Source organism: Lissotriton vulgaris, chromosome 5 (assembly GCF_964263255.1).
Source record: "Lissotriton vulgaris chromosome 5, aLisVul1.2, whole genome shotgun sequence".
In the NCBI taxonomy this organism is placed as follows: domain Eukaryota; kingdom Metazoa; phylum Chordata; class Amphibia; order Caudata; family Salamandridae; genus Lissotriton; species Lissotriton vulgaris.
The window spans coordinates 541,570,234-541,591,881 of record NC_141693.1 but is presented as its reverse complement, the minus strand read 5'-3'; the positions used below and the strand labels follow the sequence as shown (position 1 = coordinate 541,591,881).

General features: G+C 43.0%; 1 protein-coding gene across 3 annotated transcripts in view; it reads right to left on the bottom strand.

The window, feature by feature from the left end:
- The window catches only part of SLC16A12 (solute carrier family 16 member 12), an 812,734-nt gene that overhangs the window by 53,820 nt on the left and 737,266 nt on the right, over window positions 1–21,648 (bottom strand). The window lies entirely within an intron of this gene.

Below are 21,648 nucleotides of genomic sequence, written 5' to 3'. Positions count from 1 at the left end.
GACTGTGTTCAACAGGAGTCTCGCCTCCCAGTTGCGGTGCCTCAGATGGAACACAGTGCTTTCTGAAGCCTTTTTCAGAGATCTACTTAGGAAATGTCACAATGAGGTTGACATTTTTAAATGTAACTACTGCTGCTACTGTTATTGTGAACCCCTTTAATGTTATTTGTTGTAGCATGTATTCCATGTTAACAAGCAAGAGTAACAACAAAATCAGGAAACACTTCAAATGGTTTGAGTCCAACTGTACTAGGGCGCATCGCAGAACGTTAAAGCTACTCCTCAAGACTGTAAATGGGTTTCTATGTGCTGTGTCAACTATAGAAACACTAAAGAGGAGTGGAAGAGATCACTGAGAGAGGAAACATGGGAACAGCTGTTGACTGCAAGCCATCTTAGGGATAGTGGCAGGTTTTGGTAAATTGTTATTCACCCCGGGCCTCAAATAGGAAAAGTGACGCATCGCTGCGTGAAAACATTGATACATCACTTTTAATTGCGCCTTCCATGCGACAGGCTGGATGCGTCATATTTACAGTATGGCACATCATGTTGTAAGGAGTTACAGATACGTCAGTATTTCTGATGTATCTGTAGGCGCAAAAATGACGCATTGCTGGAGTGTGTCACGAAAGTGACGCAACTCCATCAATGGGTCATTTCAAATAGGCAAGTCCCATTTCAAATGTGCCTGCGTCAGTCTTACGCCTTCTGTGAGGCAGGCTTAAGATATTGACGCATTTGCGTCCTAGAAATGAGCAGTGAAATCTCATAGATTTCACTGTGTCACTTCTACGAGGCTTACTTGGGTCAGAAGGCTCACCCTGCATACATTATACCTGACGCAGGTGTAATGTGGCGCAGGGGGTTACAAAGTGACGCATCTACCTAGATGTGTCACTTTGTAAATATGATAAAGACGATAAAAATTTCTGGGGGTCAAAGAATGCTACAATCTTACTGTGTAAACATCAGAAATTGTATCCCAGCAATAGGAGGAATGAACGTAGAAGGTTTTTTTAAACCGGTATTAGTATTGTTCAAAACAGGTGGTTCGTCATTCTTCTTGGCGAAAAAGAAATGTAACCTGATTTTCCTAAAGAATTTAGCCATTTCCAATCTGGCAAGGAAAGGATCACCTTGTAGGGTTGTGACAAATCCTAGGCCTCTATTTAAGAGAGCTTCTTCAGTCTCTGATAATATATAGGAACAGGTTTATCACAAGACTATCCCATGGCTTGTCTGTGCACCCTCTTGCGGTATCTTCTTGCCATTCCACAGATCCATTGTGGCTGGTTGTAGAGGAGCCACCCATTGGACAACTCTTGATTTTCTTAAAGTTGTCCGTCTTCAACATCACACTCGTAGACAGACTGTACTTTCTCCTGGGTAAGGAGAGCCCAAATGATGTTTAGGGCGGTACCTGGCGGGAGCTGATGGGCACTTTTTTCCAAATTCAGGAATTTAAGTGCATCACATATTAGTCTTACCTTTGTCCATCTCACAGCACCATTTCTGATGTTGACACAGTATGATTGTAGCATTCTTTGACCCCCAGACATTTTTCTCGTCTTTATAGTGTTAATAGGGTATGTGTCTGTTGGGTCGTTAATCTAGCCCTAGGACCCTCTTCTAATGTTGTATTTTATTACTTTGTAAATATGTCCCTACATCGCGCATTTTTTACCCTGCTGGTGCATCACAAAAAGTGACGCACCAGCTGCCTAAAAGTGACGCACAGGCTCATAAATAAGACCCCCTCTTTTTAGGAAAAGCTTTTAACCTGCTCTGCAGTCTACCATTTAATCTAGGATATGGGTCAAACACATCAAATCTATCATATATAGATTTGACCACTCCGTCAACCACTGTTAGTTCAAATGATAATGCACTAGCCCCAGTTAGATTCAATTTAGACGAGGTCCATAATGCTATCCATGTGCTTTCTGCAAATAAGGCTCCTGGTTCTGATGGGGTTCCGCTTGAGTTATTTAAGTCAACCAATGATTTTTGGGCCCCTCTCTTAACTCTATATTTATACTCAGCTGTGAAAGTGTACATTCCTAATGCCTGGTCCAATTCTGTGGCTCTCCCTATCTTCAAGAAAGGTAACCATCTAGATCCTAAGTGGTATAGGCCCATTAATTAAATCTAGAGCCAAGATTGTTGCCGGCATCTTATTGAATAGATAAGTGGACTGGGCCACGAAACAGAATGTATATTCTGACATACGGAACAGTTTCTGTACGGGCCTAGGCAAAATTACCAGAGCTTTAATTTGTATTTGATTATTGCAAAATATACTTTTGCTATTAAACAGGCTTTACATCTTGCATTTATAGATCTTAGTACAGCTTATTACAGAGACAACAGGGATAAACTTTGGGCACTCTTGTTGGAGATTGGGGCTGATCCCCAGTTTCAATCTGTCAGCTTCAGTGAGATTTAGAGATGGGGTTAATGCACTGGACCCTTTAAGCTTATCAGTCGGGATTTCCAAGGTTGTATGCTGGTCCCATTTCTGTTTACATTATATATTAATAGTCTTGAAAACCTGCTGTTTGAAGTTGGTAGAGACATACCTAAAATTAGTACTCGTCTGACACCTGTAATACTGTATGCAGACGACACCGTCCTTATTTCACGAACCGTCTTTGGTCTAGATGTTTTCCTTAACAGATTTGTGGAATTTATTAATAGATTAAATACTAATTGTACCAAGTCCCACGTCTTTGTGATTGGTCCATGGTCCACCAAGTCTAGATTGTACTGTGTCAAAGGCAATTCCCTTAGTCCAGTCCTTGTATTCCCTTATCTGGGCAGATGAGAGAGCATTATTGGTCAAGAACAAATGGTCTCTAAGAGCATAATTACCACTCCAGACCACTCTTTCAATTGAACTGTATCTTACCAACAATATGTCACATTAGCACTTGATTCTGTTTAAATTAAACTTAATACACCATTTGTTAACAGTTTTGCAAGGTTATTCATTTGGTTCCACACACATTCCAAGTAGTTGTAATAATATTTCAGCCCAGGACATGTTGCGATTTGTCATTTTTTTTGGAGTAAAGTTTTATTTATTTTCAAATAACACATAACTAATCATATGTTCAGTGCTTACAATATCCGTACTGCTCAATACAATATGATTGCTATTTCCAGAATTACAGTATTCTTGCAGAGAGAAGCAAGGGTACAGAGATCAAGATATTCACTTTAAAAGAAATCCCCCCAATGCACGTAGTTCCTCCTACCCCTTACCCCTTACCCCTCCCTCAAACGAAAAAAGGCAAAACGATAGCAAAATTGTAGTACATCAGGGAGCGTGCAATGTCCAAGGATGGGGCTTTATATCCCATTGATATTTCATTGGTGATCAGGGAGTGCATAAACCATTCATGAGTAGCCCCCGGACAGGATGCTCAAAACTGAAACAGTTGAAGTTCCCTCGTTCTGGCGCGGCAAGCACAAAGGGAAAGACCCTCCAAGAGATATGATAAAAAGTTTGTAGGAATCTGCTAAAATATCTTCCAGGCATTCACGCATTATTGCTTTCCACAGCCGAGAGTGCCATTGAGTCATCAAGGGAGCCTCCGCTTTCTTCCATCCTGCCGCTACTGCCATCTTGGCCTCTCCAAGACATAGCCACATAATGGCCTTATCACCATGTGTCTGGTATTGTAGAGACTCACATCCCAGACCCAAGAGCACAAACCCCGGGTCCTCCGGCAGAGGGTAGCCCAAGATTACAGTCCCACCAGATATGTTGGAGATCACCTAATAGCCCACACCTGATCCAACAGCGGTCTGACGTTTGAGGGAATATCTTTTTAAGTTTAGCCGAATGTAGATACCAATCAAATAATAGTTTATAGTGCGCCTCCCAGAGTTACATTGAATAATTGAATCTTGTAATATCTCCAAGCACTCCCAATCATTGAGCCTCCATGATGGGACTATTCAGGACCCCCTCCCAGTGTTCTTTATGTTGGGGTTGGGGCGTGTGTAAAATATCTAATAGTAGGTTGTACAGAAAAGTAACAGCGTCCCACTACTACACTTTGCAAATTTCTCAATGGACGTGAGCTCTCTCATGGCGGCGTCCCTCACACTGGAATGTGAAACCCAGTGTATTAACTGATTATATCGGTAGAGTACTGTGGTTGGGAGCTGAAAATATCGGGCAAAATTCTCAAAGGTTTGCACATCCCAATTATGGAATAAGTCAGAGACCGTTAAGTAGCCCCCCACCCTCCATGCCTCGAAGGGGCCACTTAGCAGGGCCGGTGGGAATGCCGGATCGATGTGTATCAGAGTTAGTGGTGATGGAAAGGAGGTCAGTCCCTCAGCCACTGTGACCCCGTCCCATGCTCTCAGAGTGGTGCGTGTTGGCGTGCTCAGATAAGCATTTGGCGGCCGATCCGTTCTAGGTTTCAACATCACATCCCGTATATATTTCCCCATGAGTGCTCTTTCCATGTGGAGCCAATGTATGCCTGATGCACGGGCTGACTATTCCGGGATTACCCTTTGAAGCACTGCCTTGTAATATAAACTGAAATCTGGCAATACCAGGCCTCCTTTGGCCTTAGGTAACCGGAGCACCGAGTATGAAAGTCTCACCCCCACCATAACAATTGTGTTACTATGGAGCGTAGGGTAGAGAAAACACTGCAGCCTACCTCAATTGTGAGCCCTTGGAATAAATAGAGGAGTCACTGAAGAACTGACATTTTATTGACATGACTACTCCCCAGCCAAGTTAAGTGTAGAGGGGCCATCTCTTTAAGACCACTCCAGTGCTCATGTTCGTAGGACGGCCCCTGGCCATCCTCGCACATGGCACATGGAATCCCTCTGGTGTGGGCACCAGCAGGATTCCCTTTGCCCCACAACAGCCTCAGGAGCTGGGGAAGAGCTTCACCAGCTCCCAAGGCTGCTTCCCTGGTTTCCCTTAAATGATGATCAGCGCGCATGTCGCGCTGATGTCATTTCATTGAAACCGAAACTGAAATGAGCCAAGAGGCTCATTTTAGTTTCACTTTCAAGGTGCTCAGGGGGCTATCTCAGCCCCTGAGCATGTAGAAATACGGGAGAGGTATCATTGGAAAGAGGAATACCATTTTTATTTGGAAACCTGGGGGAACGCTGGGTGGTAGGAAATTTGTGGATCCACGCAGATTCCAGAACTTTCCCTCACAGAAATTTGAGACAAAAGTGTTTTTTTCAGCTAGATTTCAGGTTTGCAGGGGATTTTGAGTAGAAAGACTTTGGGGGACCAACACAAGCCATACCTTGCTGGACTTCCCCGGTGTCTAATTTTCAGAAATGTGTGGGTTTGGTGGATTTCCCAAGATAGTCGCCGACTCATTTTGATGTCTCCTCCATACGTTTTGGGCCCTTGTCTATCACGGGTATATGGGGCACCCACATGACCCACATGAGTGAGGTACCATTTTTATTAGGAGACCTGGGGGAATGCTGGGTGGTAGGAAATGTGTGGGGGGTCTACACAGATTCCAGAACATACACCACAGAAATGTGAGGAAAATGTGTTCTTTTTGACAAATTTTGAGCTTTGCAAGGGATTCTAGGTAACAGAACCTTGCGAGAGCCAGACAAGCCACCCCTTGCTGGATTCCCCTGGGTGTCTAGTTTTCAAAAATGTATAGCCTTGCTAGGTTTCCCTAGGTGCTGGCAGAGCTAGGGTTCAAAATCTTCAGCTAGGCACTTTGCAAAAATAGGGTCAGTTTTCACTGTGAAAATGCGGTGTGTCCACAATGCGTTTTGGACTGTTTCCAGTTGTAGGTACTAGGTCTACCCACACAAGTGAGGTACCATTGTTCTCGGAAGACTTTGGGAAATGCAGGGTAGGTGGAATTTTGTGGTTCCATGAAGATTCCAGAACTTTCCAACACATAAATGTGACTAAAATGTGTTTTGGGACAAATTATGAGGTTTGCAAGGTATTCTGGGTAACAGAACCTGGTCAAAGCTAGACAATCACCCCATCCTGGATTCTCCTGGGTGTATAGTGTTCAAAAATGTATAGGTTTGCTAATTTTCCCTAGGTGCCGGCAGAGTAAGGGTTCAAAATCTACAGCTAGGCACTTTGCAAAAAAAGGGTCAGTTTTCACTGTGAAAATGCAGTGTGTCCATGTTGCGTTTTAGGACGCATCCTGTTGCGGGCACCAGGCCTACCCACACAAGTGAGGTGCCATTTTTCTCTGAACAGTTGGTGCGTGGAATTTTGTGGATCCATGTATATTTCAGAATTTTCCACCACACAAATGTGACGAAAATGTTTTTGGGGGACAATTTATGAGGCTTGCAAGGGATTCTGGGTAACAGAACTTGGTCAAAGCCAGACAAATCACCCCATCCTGGATTACCCTGGGTGTCTGGTTTTCAAAAATGTATAAGTTTGCTAGGTTTCCCTAGTTGCCGGCAGAGCTAGGGTTCTAAATCTACAGCTAGGCACTTGGCAATAAAAGAGTCAGTTTTCACTGTGAAAATGTGGTGTGTCCACATTTAGTTTTGGGCTGTTTACTGTTGCGTGCACTAGGCCTACCCACACAAGTGAGGTAGCATTTTTCTTGAAAGACTTTGGGGAATGCGGGGTGGGTGGAATGTTGTGGATCCACGCAGGTTCCAGAACTTTCAACCACAGAAATGTGAAGAACGTGACTGTTTTTTGACAAATAATGAAGTTTGCAAGGGATTCGGGGTAACATAACCTGGTGAGAACCAGACAGGTCACCCCATCCTCGATTCCCCTTTGTGTCTAGTTTTCAAAAATGTTTAGGTTTGCTAGGTTTCCCTAGGTGCCGGCAGAGCTAGGGTTCAAAATCTACAGCTAGGCACTTTGCAAAAAAAGGGTCAGTTTTCACTGTGAAAATGTGGTGTGTCCACATTGCATTTTGGTCTGTTTCATATTACGGCCACAACACCTACCCACACAAGTGAGGTATCATTTTTATCAGTTAGACTTAGGGAAACCCAAAACTGTGGAGCAACTGTTATTACCTATTGACTTTCAATGCATTTCTGCCTTCCAAATGTAAGACAATGTGTAAAAAAGAAGTCACTTTGAAAAATGACCTATAATTCATATGCTGCTATGTATACCCACAATTTCGGAGATGTGCAAATAGCTACTGTTTCTAAACTCTATGTGGTGTTCTCATTTTAGAAATACATAGGTGACATAGGTGACTTTCATACCAATTTTTCCCTGTTTATATTTTTCCAAATGAATTGCTATATACCTGGTACACAATAAAAATACATTGCAAGAAGCTGCTCAAGTATTGGCTCTGGGTTCCTAGAGTTCTTGATGAACCTACAAGTCCTATATATCCTCACAACCAGAAGGGTCTACCGGATGTAATTATTAATTGCCTTCAAACATCTGTCATACTTAGTAGAAGTTACAGGTGAAAACGTTGGCAGAAATAGCTGTTTTTTTAACTCATTTTCAATTCTTTCTACATTCAACTGTTAGTTTCTATACGAAACCCTTGAAGGATCTACATAAATGACCACTTGCTGAATTAAAAAAGTTGTCAAATGTTCAGAAATGTATAGCTTTCTATGATCCATCATTGCTTTCATACCCATTTTTACCATTAACTGGAAGTAGATTGAAAGCACAAAAAATACAAAAATAGGCTATGTCTCAGAAAAGTACCAAAACTGTGTAAACATTTTTGGTTATCTGAAAAAAGTCTGCTTGTCCCTGAAAGCTGGGAAAATTGTGATTTTAGCACAAGAACCCGTTTGTTCATACCATTTGCAGGGAAAAAAACAGACGCTTTCATCTGTAGACGTTTTCCCATCTTTCAAAAAACAAAACAAAGTTTAGCTGTATTTTGACTAATTTCTGAGTCCCCTCCAGGGGAATCCACAAACCCTGGATACCTTTAGAATCCCTGTGATGTTGCAAAAAAAGGACACAAATTTGGCGTGGATATCTTATGTGGTCAAAAAATTACAGGTGCCTAAGCGCAAACTACTCCAAATAGCCAAAAAAAAGCTAAGCAGGTGGGGGGAAAAGGCCTTGCAGCAAAGGGGTAATTGTTGTAGCAATGGTGGGTAGTTGGCATGAAAAAGCTCTGTTAGTGTAGATGTGATTAGAATGCCTAAATATGTAATCCCACGGGGGCCCACTGAAAAGGTGTTTAGCCAGTAAGGACATCTACCACTGCTTGGGAGGCTGTCAGGTTGAACGGGTGCGGCTTAGATAGGTTGATACTGAGTCCTACTACTTCCTTGAAGTGTTGCTGATCTTCAAGAATGGCCGTAAGGGAAGGCGAGGGCTTGGTCAGAGAGAGCAAGATATCATCTGAAAAGAGTGAAAGCTTGTGCTCTTCCTCTGCAAAACGTATTCTGCAGATCTGTGGATTCTGGCAAATTGTGGCCGCTAGGGGCTCTATACTTAGCACAAGCAATAAAGGGGAAAAGGGACACCCCTATCGTGTTCCCCTACCCAGCGGAAATAATTCCAAACTCACCCCATTAACCAACACTCTGGCAACCGGGGAGGAGTATTTCGCCTTGATCATTGTCAAAAATGTATCACAAAAACTTCTTCAATGTGAGGAAGAGAAATTCTCAATTCACCCGGTCAAATGCCTTCTCTGCATCAAGCGCCAGGAGGACAGCTTGGATCTTTTTTTTAACTTTCTCAATTAAATTAAGTATACGTCTAATGTTATCATGTGTCTGTCTCCCTTTAATGAACCTCGATTAATCCGGATGGATGAGCTCCGGGAGTACCCTGTGTAATCGGGTGGCGAAGATTTTTTAACAGAGCTTGGTGTCTGAATTTAACAAGGCTATCGGTCGATAGGAGCCGCAATGTCTCAGATTCTTACACTGTTTGGGGATGAGGGATATCAAGGCCTGACTCATAGACTCCGTAACCCTTCCCTTGTCAGCCATGTAATTGAACTGGGATACTAGCTGCAGAGCTACCTCTGCCATGTAAGCTTTGTAGAATTAGGCTGTCAGTCCATCAGACTCCTGTGATTTGTGGCACCGGAGACCCTTTATAGCAGTACAACTTTCTTCATCTGTGATCCCAGCAGATCCTTTAGAGACCGAGGGAGTCTGACAGTTTGCAAATTTTCTAGCTGTATAACTGTTGGAGATGGATCTGCTGTATATACGTCTAAATAGAATTTTCCAAATGCCTGGGCCTTCCTAGTATCTTGCCCAAGGATTTCATTATGCTCATTGTAGATATCCCGTATGTGTTCTTTTTTGTTCTTTACTCTCAGCTGTCTTGCTAAATGGGAACCTATCGTATTTCCCCGGTCATCGGTAGTGCTGTGTAGACGAAGCAGGGAGAGTTCTGTCCAATTATTATAAATTGCTTTGAGTTTCCCCCACAAAGCTATGCCTTTTTTTGCTGCGCCCATATTGGGTTCTCTTTGTGGAGTCGCTCTGTCCGTCTAGTTCTGGTTCTAAACCTTGACGGTCCTTAATTCTTGACTTGTTGAGTGCAGAATTTAGGTTTATGCACTGCCCCCTTAAAAATGCCTGAAAGGTATCCCAATTGTTAAGCGGGGAGGTGTCTTTTGGGTCGTTATTATTTTTTTTTTAATCATTAATAGTAACCCTAAGGGAATCTCGCAGTACTCTATCTCTCAGTAGCGATTGTGGGAAGAACCAACGCTTGAACCTAAGTGGCGGCATCTCCCAGTTAAGGAATGTGTACACTGGTGCATGGTCAGAGAGTTTTATCGTATACATTGTCACTGACTGTAGGGCCTCATGCAGAGTGTTACTCACAAATACATAGTCCAATCGGGAAAAGGTTCTGTGTGAATGTGAAAGAAATATGTAGTCCCGATCGGATGTAATGTGCACAACACATCTAGGAGGCCTAGTTCTTCAAAGGCCCTCTTGAGTGAATTGTAGAAGCTTCCCTCTTTGTCAGGTTTGCCATTTTTTTACAAAAGATTAAGAAAGTCTTTTATCATTCCACTGCTTTCTGATAAGCATTTTGCACAAGTCCGTCCCGCACTATTCTACTTAATGTTATTATCGGATGTGTTTACTTGTTTTAATTTAACTAATATTTTATCTGGTGCTGTTCCCAGGAGAAAGTTTTTATATCCTACATGATGTGATGTTAGAATTATGTGGGCATGATTTTGGTTTGATGTCAAATAGATTTGTTGGGTGGTTTGTGTTCTGGCCTAATTGCATTCAACAAATGAGGATTTTGCTTGAAATATTTTGTTTTTACATAGTTTCATTGATGCAGAAGTGAGAGGATATTCAAATGTGACTATTTTTGTCTCTATCTGAATTCCTTTGGACAAAGATGCCTTCTGTCTCCTTTTAGTTCCAGGGAAAACCATTGATACGAATTATTTATGTTTTGCCTCCTGGGATTCACGTAAGCTAGCTCTCCGATTAGGTTTGCCATGGTGAAATTCTACGATTAGTTAATAGCATTGCTGAGTGACCTCGTGATGAAATCTGTAGATGAGCAGAAATTTTCACAGTGAGGTCTTGCAGGTTTATCTACCTTGTCTCTGAATCCTTGTTTAGGTCTAAGTGATTGGCCTTTTGATCACATTTTTATTGAGGACAGAGAAAAATGGCTGACGGTGTGGGTGGACAAGTCGATCAAAATATACGGACTGGTTCCTCCGCTCTCTGGTCACTAACATCAGATCATACATTAAAGATATGAAATATCTGCTAAAGCTCCTGAACGAAGTTGAATATGACCCTTTCAGGGGAACCATGATATGTCTGGTTGTAGAGGTTCAATACACCAGCATACCACAGGAGGAAGGCCTACAAGTAAACACCATTGTACTGTGTGATCAGGACATTGGCACACCCAGCTCTGATGGAAAACCTCTTCAAATTTGAACACCAGGTTTATTTACAACAACACGGAACTTCAATGTGGAGTAGAATAGATTGCCTCTGCATGAGCTGGTTCGAAGAAGAGAACATCTGGAATAATAACCCCAATCTAAACCAGATTCGCCTATGGCACCGCTACATAGATGATATCCTGGTAATAAGGCACCGAGATGCGAACTGCACAGATGGATTCAAAGGATGGTTCAACCAACAGTACCCTTACCTTATGCTTCACTATGACCACCAAAAGGAATAAGATCTCCTTCTTTGATGTTAACATCTTGGCAAAGAACGATAAACTTGAAAGTATCCTGTACACGAAACCCACAAATCGTGACAGTTTGCTCCATTTTCACATTGCCCACCCTGAGCACTTAGAGAGAATCTCTCTGTGGGCTTAGAAGAAACTGTTCTGACGTACGCAGTTTCAAAGATGGAGCTGGGAAGCTAGCAAGAAAACTAAAAGAAAAAGAATACCAAAACAAGATCATTGAACAAGCACAGAAAAGAGCCTGTAATACCCCATGGGCGGCACTGCCAGAAACCAATACCAAACAGGAACCCAAATCCTTTATATTTGTACGCACATATAACTCTTCCTCGAATGACATAGAATAATAAATAAGAATTGGTGCATCTTCATTTCTACCCTATTGTCCTTTAAGAAGCCTCTTTTTTTCATTCAAACATAAGGGACATGCTGTTTTCACTGCAACACATGGAAAGACCCACCAGAAAAGCAAACTACCCTTTGGGGCCTACCACGAGTGATAGGGCATTTTCCCTGTGGCTCTTGTTTATTGAGCTTGCTGACTACACAAATCAAAATCGACCTGGGCCTACCAACACCATGGGAACAGAGAAATCACACTAATTGCAACAGTACTACTATGATCTACATAATCACCTGACTATGCAGTTACCACTACGTGGGAATGACCACTAGAAAAAACCAAAATACGAATTAGTGAACACAGATGTGCAAAATTGTTGCAAAATAACATCTACGAAACTAACAGCACATTATCTAGAGAAAGCACACACTGATCAAGATGTAGGATGGGCTTTCATAGAGAAATGAAACTACAACACAGGAGTGGCACATAACTTACTGGAAAAAGAACAACTCTGGGTGGACATATTAAACACACATGTATCAGGACTTAATATTGAGATTCCATGGAATCAACTAACCCTATAATAGTACCTGAAAAATATGAACACCAAATTGAACCATAACCGCAAAAATTATCACCTAATGGTTACGTGAATGATCAATAGACTGACAAAATTGCAGATAAACATGGTATCTCAACCTCTCAAACCCCCGCACCCCACCCCAGCCATATAGATACAATTGACAATTTTAAGTAAAAAAATATCCGAAAAAAACTAAAGCCCTAGGTGTTGCAGATGACCAGAAGTTTTTTTAGATCTATAAAATATATTGTTTTTCCAATGTTTTGATTTGATCATCAAAACGGGTTGTCTATTACAACCATAAAACACGAGACAAGTAAAGACCTAAACCTTTGTACTAGAAAAGGAATTTATGCAGAAATATGCAGGGAAGTATGTTACAGAATACATGATCAACACAAAACGCCATGGATATGGTATGGGGACAAAAAGAACCACAAGTGCCATGACACCCCTGGTTTAGGGTAGTTACATGCGCCAGTGGTTTGTCCGGGCAACCACCATAAGCCAACATCGCGGTAATTAGATATGACAGAATAATGCCCCCCGGGCGTCTTGTACATGAGCAACGTTGAACAGCTGCGACCAAAGTGGCTTATAAAATCACGTGCTCTACCATGTTTGAAATTCACAATCCAGGATGACTGGAACCGTTGTGGTGAAAAAGTAGGAAAGGACCCTTGACAAAGTAAGTCTTGCTGTTGCTCTTTGAGGCCACACATAATTTTAGCTGTGCTTAAATTTTCCCTAAAGATGCCACATTTACGGATGTATGACGTTACAACGCATACTTTTACTCCGCATACCATTACAACGCGGTATTTACAACGCATACCGTTACAACGCATAGCGCTTTGGGGTGCTGGATAGTGGTAAGTATAAGTTACTATTCTAACTCCAGTCCCCGTGGACCCTAGGGAAGGTGTTGGATAGTAAATTAAACTTACCTCTTATCCTAGAGCGCCCCCCAGCGCAATGCGTTGTAATGGTATGCGTTGTAATGCCTGCGTTGTAGTGGTAGTGCGTTGTAAAAATTGCGTTGTAAAAGGTGCATACCCACATTTACGCTAATGCTTTTAAAAAAAAGGAATGCTGTAACACCAAAGAGTTTGACTACAGGGCGACCCTTTTCCTTCCTCTCCAGAGAAACAAGGAACCCAGAAAAATTGCATGAGTGTATGGATGTATTAACTATTAACAATGATATTGGAGTCATGCTTGAAATGATGAAGTAGAGGTAGGCCTAATAGTCTACTTGTTTTCTCTCATGGTTTTCGAAAAATTACATAAGAAAAGCGAAAATATAGCTCTGGCATAAGACATGAGGTTGGTGGAACAAAAGAATATGCCACCTTACCACGCATGCTTTTTTTCCCCATGCAATTACAATGCGGTTGTTAAAACGACTGCGTTGTAACAACGCATGACATTACAACACAAGTTGGAACAACAACTTTCTCTGGGAGGGGATGCTGGATGTTGGAATAATATAATTTACTATTCTTCTGTTCTGACTTGTGGAGTAATGGCATGCGTTGTTACAACACAGTCATGGTAACAACCGCGTTGTAATTGCATGCGGTGTTCAGATTCAAAGTATACGATGTTTACCCGCACAAAATGGTCATAAATAACTTTTAAGGCTACTAAGAATTATATATCGCAAAAGATGTGTGTTCCATGAATTTCTCCTCCTAAACTGAGGGGAAAGATGTTGTGTGTAATACAGAAGGGGACTTGAGGCTAATCGGCGCATAGAAGTACTCCCTGATTGAATGACGTGAGGTGAACTTGAAAGTATCAGTTTCACAACTACGATAGCATGCACCGGGTATGCATGCCACCAAAAGAAAGTAATTGGAAATGACACTGTAGATGTCATAAAAGAAATTTTATGACGAACGTAACCAAAAATAAAATGGCTATTTTAAAATTACAGGTCAAATTCCAAAGGAAGAAAAAGTCAAGTATATTAAATGACCAAGCATGCACTAGTTTGCATGCTTCACATTCACAGAATAGGGCAATCAGCTAAGAAACTGGGGAGGTGAGTTTTATCACCCCAATGAAAGCCCCGGACATCCTTTGCCTTCAGAGTAGGGCTGAAACATGTTGGACACTATAGGGTCATATGACCATTTTATCCTAATCACCCCTTGCAATTTTTAGTTTTATCATCCCGACCACTCTGCCAATAAAGGGATACCTACCTTGAAGTATTCGAGGGAATTTTAATCTGTAGTTCAGCCCCCTGGTCTTTGTCTTTCAAGAGCACCCTGGAAGATGGTTGAGCCCATCCTGACCTTTAGGAGTTGGGAATGAACCTAATGATGAAGCATGGCACTATCAGAGTGTTTGAGGGTTAGTTAAAGAAAAGGAAGCCTTTCCTTTTCCTCATTTAGAAACGTGGTGTCTTAGTGAAGCCTACCAAACCCCAGAACGCTACATCTGGAACTTTAGGTGGGATACTTATGATTTGTGTGTGTATATATAGCTAGGTCAGACAAGTCAACATGTTGTATGGAGTTGATAGTGATGTTCTCTATCTTGGCAATCACAAGGTCAAGTGTGGCTCCCTTTTTATGCATTGATTCACTGCAGAATTGTGAAATGCTGTTTTTGTTAGGGAGAATGTTCAGCAGAGTGACCTGATGATCTGTTTTATTATTCTAGTGTAAGCTAAAATCAACAACAAAATAATGATTTGTGAAGCAAGGACTTAGCTTGAGTTGCACACCAGTAATTATTTAAAGAAAATCCGATTATCTCGGTGGGTGGCAGAAGATGTAAATCTTGTGGGGGGTCGAATTAGCTTGCCCTCTAGTTCATCACCCAGTTATTCAATTGAGAAATAGTTCCTAATTCCAAGAAATCAGAGCTGGATAGGTTTTCTGGTGATGGCAACAACTCTACCACCCTGTCGGACATCACAGTCCTGACGCAGGGTGCCATTGTCAAGGGAAACCATTCGGTCATAAAGAGGGGATAAGTGTTCAATGTGCCATGTTTCTGTGAGAAAATTGATGTTGGAGTTGTAGATTTGGATAGACTCCTCTACAATCTCAGTGCAGTGTTTGGCAGCAGAACAACAGTTATGAAGCATGCACTTCAGGTTTATAAGTGCTAGACGGGGCTAAATGAACATGGATTAAATTGTTGGGGTTGGGTCGAGAGGATGTCTGGGGAGGGATTCATTTCTTAGAACTTTTGATTACCTGGCTGTTGGATGCTTGAGTGCAGTGAAGAGGAACACTCTGGTTTGCAGAATTTAATTAAATTGTCAATGTTGATGTTGAGGTATGGATGGCTATTGAGGAGAAATATCTTTGGGGTTTAGGTAGGAGGACGTAAGAGAGGAAGGAGCTGTTACATTTTGTTGGACTTTAGCAGCTATCAAGTGTGCAGCCATAGAGTTGACGATGGTGAGTGGTGAATCAAGATTGGTGCAGATGTTCTCGATGGTGCACTGGATGTGGAATGGAATAAGAGTCTGGGTCGAGTAAGTCAAGTAGGTGCATGTAGGTGGGGTTTGACTGTTCTCGTATATCTGGCTAAGTATTGGCTTCTGAGGTGAGTAGTGAGGGCATTGTAGGAAAAAGGGAGAGAGTAGGGGTCTGATTTGCAGGGTTAGTTCACCCTTGGCTAGGTGATATAATGGTGGCCTTTTGGGTCAATATGGGGGAGAAATATTCATTGGAGGAAGTAGTGGAAGAAGAGCGATTGGACTTGAAGATAATGGTAGGGATAGGCTTGCAGAGGGACAAGAGGGGCAATAATAGAGAAAGCAGGGGAAGCAGTGTGAGAAGTGTTTAAGGTGTGTGTGGTAGTACTACTTGGAGGAGGAGTGGATGATATGTTGCAGAGGCAGTTCTGGAGATGGGGAGCTAATTAGGTGGGTAACTGATGTATGTGACTGCAGGTGGCTCACCGTGAAGTATAAGGGGTTACTCAGACTGTGAGTGGTAGTGCTAGGAGTTAAAGTGCTGATAAGTGTGATGAGGGGGATTGGGTAATGGGATGCCACTTAAGAGGGTATCTGGTATCAGCCAATGCAAGTGGGTCCCATTGACGGTGTATTGAGCTGGACCTGTGTGTTACTTTGAAGCTTAAGACCAGAAATAGAGCTTTTGATGTACGGAAGGTTGACACATTTTAGATACAATGTTTGCAGGTTGAAATCTGAGGGTTGGATCATTATATTGCCATTGTTGTAGATGGAGATTAAGAGTTCTGTTTTAAGACTGACTGATGGGCTATTTACACGTTTCCAACCAAAGGGGTTCCAGAGAAGCTAGCAACATTTAAGTGGTTGATGAAGAAGGTTGTCTGGTTAGTAAGTTTGTGGGAGAAGAAGATAAGGTTGATCTTTAGGCATCTTTTTTTTAGCACAGAAATATTAGACAAGGTGGAGGGTTTCTGGAAATTCCTTGAAATGTCTGTATTTGAAGTTCTTATCAACATTTTATGAAAGGTTTAAGGGGGGCCTACTCTGGTGAGGGTGCAGTGTAGGTTGGAGGTTACGTAGGTAGACATCACAATGTGGCCATTGGGGGCATCTAGGGGAAGAGGTATGTGGGTGAAAAAGAGAGTTGAGAGGACCGAAGAAGTAGTGTGGCTGAGAAAAAACTCTGAGTGCAATTTTCAATTTGCATGAGAATAATAAAGTTGAGGATAAAGTGAATAGCATCAACAAGCGGCCTCTGCGAAGGGTGATGGTAATAGGAGGTAGCAAGAACAGGAGGTGGGGGCAGAGATGGAGATCGGAGGACCTGGAGGGCCGAGGGAGGGGGGAGCAGGTGTTAGAGAATTATCAGTATCGGGGGAGATGTATAATAAAAGCAGCATATAATAAGTCAAAAGTAATTGAAGATAACAGGGTAGAGGGTGATATTATGCTGTCAGGGTCCGAGGTTTGATCTAATTCACTAGTATCAGCAGATCAGTTTGGGAGTGAACTAGATCATGGAGAATATAATGGGCAAATGTATGACTGGGCTATTAAAGTAAGTTGGGCTTATCTGTGGTCAGTGTGTAAGAGGGTGGTTGATCAGATTGTTAGAGTTTGTGCTCAGTTTGTCATGTTTTTCATCCTCTTTTAGTGTTCCTTTAGACAGCTGGAGAGTAAATTGAATTATGGAGCTAGAAGATTTTATTATGGTAATCCGTGGTATTGGTCTGGCTTCTAGGGTTATTTGGGCTTTTTAAACAATGTTCGTGGGCGAATCTGAAGTCTGGAGAGCAAAGATTGCCACCACCTCACCTTTGCCTGTGCAAAAAAGAAGGGGTATTTATAACAGCTAGGTAGGCAAGGGCTTCCAGAGGGCGGTCTCAGTAACACCTCACAATGCAGTGCTGCCCAAATTAAGGATAGTGGCTATTGTGTGAGGCACCAACCTGGCTGCACACCCCAGGTGAAATGATGTGGCACAACTTAACAGCATAAGGAAGAGGGGAGGAACTGCCATGTGTCTCATCGCCTGAGAAGGGCTCAGGAGTAGCACACTGCAGCGGATGTGGGGGATGATGTCAAGGTAAGTCCATGAAGGTCGCATACCCCAGGGTCCTGTCAACGGCAACCAGCACCCAGGGGAAGGAGTAAGAGAGCAGAGCAGTCCATTTAAGGGAAGCAGAGAGTCACATGTTGTTGGCTAGACTGGGGCTCCAACTTCCTCCAGCAGTGTCCTTGTGCAGCGGGCCAGATCTTTGAGTGTTTATGCTGGCCTCTAGTACTGGTTTCCTATGTGGTAGATGGAGTTTCTGCACAGTGTTTTGCGGTAGTGGGAAAAGTTGTTCCCCGGCCTCCGAGGTCACAGGCGATGCTCCGTCCTGTCGGCCATCTTGGGATCTATCTGTGATGCTTTATGACATTTGGAGGTGGTCAGACAAATTGATTTTAATGTGAGATGTACTTTAAGTCTCTTTTGGGCATGAATGATTAGATGAAACATGGCTCCGTTATTGAGGGTGTATTTTTGGATGAATTACAGTCATTATTCTCAACTAACAATGAATAGCGGGTTTGGACTCCTTTGTCACAGTGGTCAGTCATACCAAAAAATGTTACAATCTCCTAAAGAAGTTTGTTCTCGCTCGCAGGAGAGGAACATGGCGGCCCCCTGCTGAACAGCCGCGGCTCGGCTCCCCCCTCTAGGTTATAGCACAAAGTAATAATGATTCTTGCGGGAATTTAAAGTAAAAAAGTTGGTTGTTTGCCCCTCCCACCCTGTTCCCCCTTCTTACTGTTTTAACATGTTGCTGGAGCGGGCTATTTTCGGAGCATTGAGGCGTCCAAGAGCAGGAGACGCAAAGATTGGCATGGCAGGAGCCAGTGAGGTGAGCAGCGGCTGGCACTGGGAGGAGGCGGCTCGATCCCGGAAGAGACGAGAGGTGGCACTATTCCTGTTCCGGGTTGTAAGGGGCAAAGTCAGTGGCGGCGGTGATTTGCCGGAAACTAAAGAGGTGAGGGAGAGTGTGAGCAGCTGCGGGTCCCATGAAGTTGAGTGCAGCAATATCCCTGTTTTTTGTTTCCTTCTGAGGGTCCTGGGTGTGGCACTAGAGAGGAGCAGATCCATTTGGGATTCGGGGCAGCTAACACGGACGTGTTAGGTAGATGTATGGATATTGAAGGAGTGACCCGAAGTGAGAGCTTTGGAAAACTAAGAGACATGGAGGTAGTAGAGCCCAAGAGGATACAGGCACCTAAAGTGAATAGATATACCCTCCCTGTTAGGTCTGTTTTTGATCCCACCAACGAAACCGCAGATTACCCCCCACGCGTTTCACCTCCAGTTTCTGAAGTGAAACCCCGCACTAGGCAGAGCAAAGCCAAAGAGAGTCACCTCAATGAGGATATTGAGCTTAACGCCAGGACTGGAGATATCAGCAAAAGAAAGGGCAAGGGCAAGAAGGGGTCCACCCCAAAGTAAAAGTTACCCCATCGCTTAAATCTTTTTATAAAGTTATGGCTACTACCTCAACTTCCGTATCATCCCTTCAATCAACTTCAGCCGATAACATTATAGAAAACAAAAACCAGGGGGTCTCTATGGGGTCTGGCAGTATTCCCGGCAGTATGCCTGGCAGTATCTCAAACCCCGTAAAGGAAAGGGATAGAGATACGGATACGGTTTTACAAGCAGATTCAGCCCTGAGCACGATACATTCAGCAGTGAGCCTGGCAAACAGATACTCAGTATTGGCAAGTAACAATGAGGAGATTCCTCCTATGGAGTCATCTGAGGTCCACAACTCAGCACAAAACCCAGTTCATCCCGGTGCAGCAGCAACAGCGGATAACACTATAGGTCCCGTAGGTCAAACTGATGCACCATCACACTCTTTGGCGGACATTCTCCTTGCAATAAAAGCAGAGATGACTAATAGATTTTTAGTCTCAGAAGCTAATCAGGCAGCAATCCAAGCCTCTTGTGAAGTTTTTACTAAAAGGTTGGATGAGGTCACTCTGAGAAGTGAGGTCATCGAGGTGGAAATCCCCAAGATCAAGGACTCCATGCGTTCCACAGAAGTAGCCAAATTATCGGCCCAGAACAAAGAATTAAAGGATGATTTTAAGCATCTAGAAAAATCACTCTTGACGGAACAACCTAAGGCTTTTGAATGTTCCTGAAGCCCTGGAAGGGTCCAACATCAAGGGGTTTGTTATATCAGTGTTAAGGGGGACAATCCTAAAAGGAGCCCCAGAAGTGAATCTAGCGAAATTCAAAGAGCACATCGTGACCCTTTTAGGAGAAACCCCGCCAAACAAAAACCGAGAAAGATTCTGGTTAACTTTTTAACATATTCTGTTAAAGAACAGATCTTGTCTGCTGCCTTAAAAGAAGGCTCCGTTACTTTTAACAGCTCCAACCCCTTCTCTTTTCAAATTAGATCAGACATTTCTCATACCACTGCAACTAGACAATGGGAGCTGGGGAGAAGGTTAGAGGAGCTAAATAGTAAAGGTGCGAAGGCGCAGCTGAAGTTTCCAGCAGTACTCCGTGTGATGTGGAATAACAAAATGTATCTAATAAAATCAGGAGAAGAAGCTGATGCTCTTATTGTTAAGATTAAGGATGAGCGGGGAGGGAGGTGGGGGGTTGAGCATGCGAGCAAAAATGAGAAGCTTTAGTTGTTGTGTTTTCAGTAAGAACTTAGTCTTTTTTGATACCCCTGGGGAGGGGGAGAAGAGCCAAATAGGCTTTTGCCTACTGGAAGGGCGGGTTCCTCATGGGAAGAGAGGGCACAGGGGTCTTGGGGAGGAGGGTGGGGGGGCACTTGGGACAGGAGCAGTGGGAAAAAAAAGGAAAAAAACAACCTCATCTTACCTTAAAGCCAAGAATACACTGTTAAATATGGTAATAGCCAGTAGACCCATGTGTTCAGGTGAATGGCAGGTAATCAGGACCTAGGGGGTCAAGTAGCAATGAGGACATGCAAGCTTGTCTTCTTTAGCTTTTTTCAAACCTTTATAGAGAGGATTTGGCCCCATTCCCGGGTTCTATCCTCTCCTGGTTGAGCAATAAACTATATAGGAAAGTAGAAACATGCTTAATGCCCCCTTTACGTTGGAGGAAATAACCGAACAAATAAAAAAATCTAAGGGAAAAAAAGCTGCAGGCTCGGATTCACTCCTGAGGGAAGTATATAAATTGCTCGCAGACGAGTTGATTCCTTTAATGAGTACGGTTTTCAACTCAGTTTATTGTCCTAATGGCAGAGTACCAGAGTTTTGGAAAGAGGCAATAATTGTACTAATCTTAAAGCCAGGTAAAGACCCACGTAAGGCGGATTCATATCGTCCAATCTCCCTGCTAAATACCGACTATAAGATCTTTATGGGCATTTTGGCAGGGAGATTGGCAAAACTAGTTCCTAAGTTGGTGCATACGGATCAAAAGGGTTTTGTGGCAGGAAGACACATCCAGGAGCAGACGCAGCTGTTGATTGGCAATATAGATCTAGCCATCTAGAGATCTGCTCCCTTGGCCATCGTGGCAGTGGACGCGGCCAAGGCTTTTGATAGAGTCTGCTGGGTGTATCTTTGGGAGGTGTTGGAGGTTATGGGTTTTGGTCCTATTTTTATTCAGATCCTGCGGAATTGTTATCATGGGAATTCAGCTCGGATCCTTTTAAATGGTCTATTAACGTTGAGCTTTGATATTCAGAGAGGAACCAGGTAAGGGTGTCCTATCTCGCCTCTCCTGTTCAATATTTATATAGAACCCCTGGCACAAGCCCTAAGATTGGATGATTTGTTCTATCCATTTAGGTCCGATCAATATTGGTCTAAAATTGCCCTCTACACGGACGACTTGGTACTATATACCAGTGATCCTGAGAGGGTGATTCCCCGGGTAGAGAGGGTTCTGGTTGGATTTGGGTCTCTGTTGGGCTACTCAGTTAATAAATCAAAGACGGAGGTAATGTGTTGGAACCTGGACCAGTGGACAGGAACCGTTAGTTTAGAGTTTAAATATCTGGGGGTTTATATTGTAAAAGATCTGGATAAAATTCCCCAAATTAACCTCAATAGAGTGATCAAAGATATCTCCC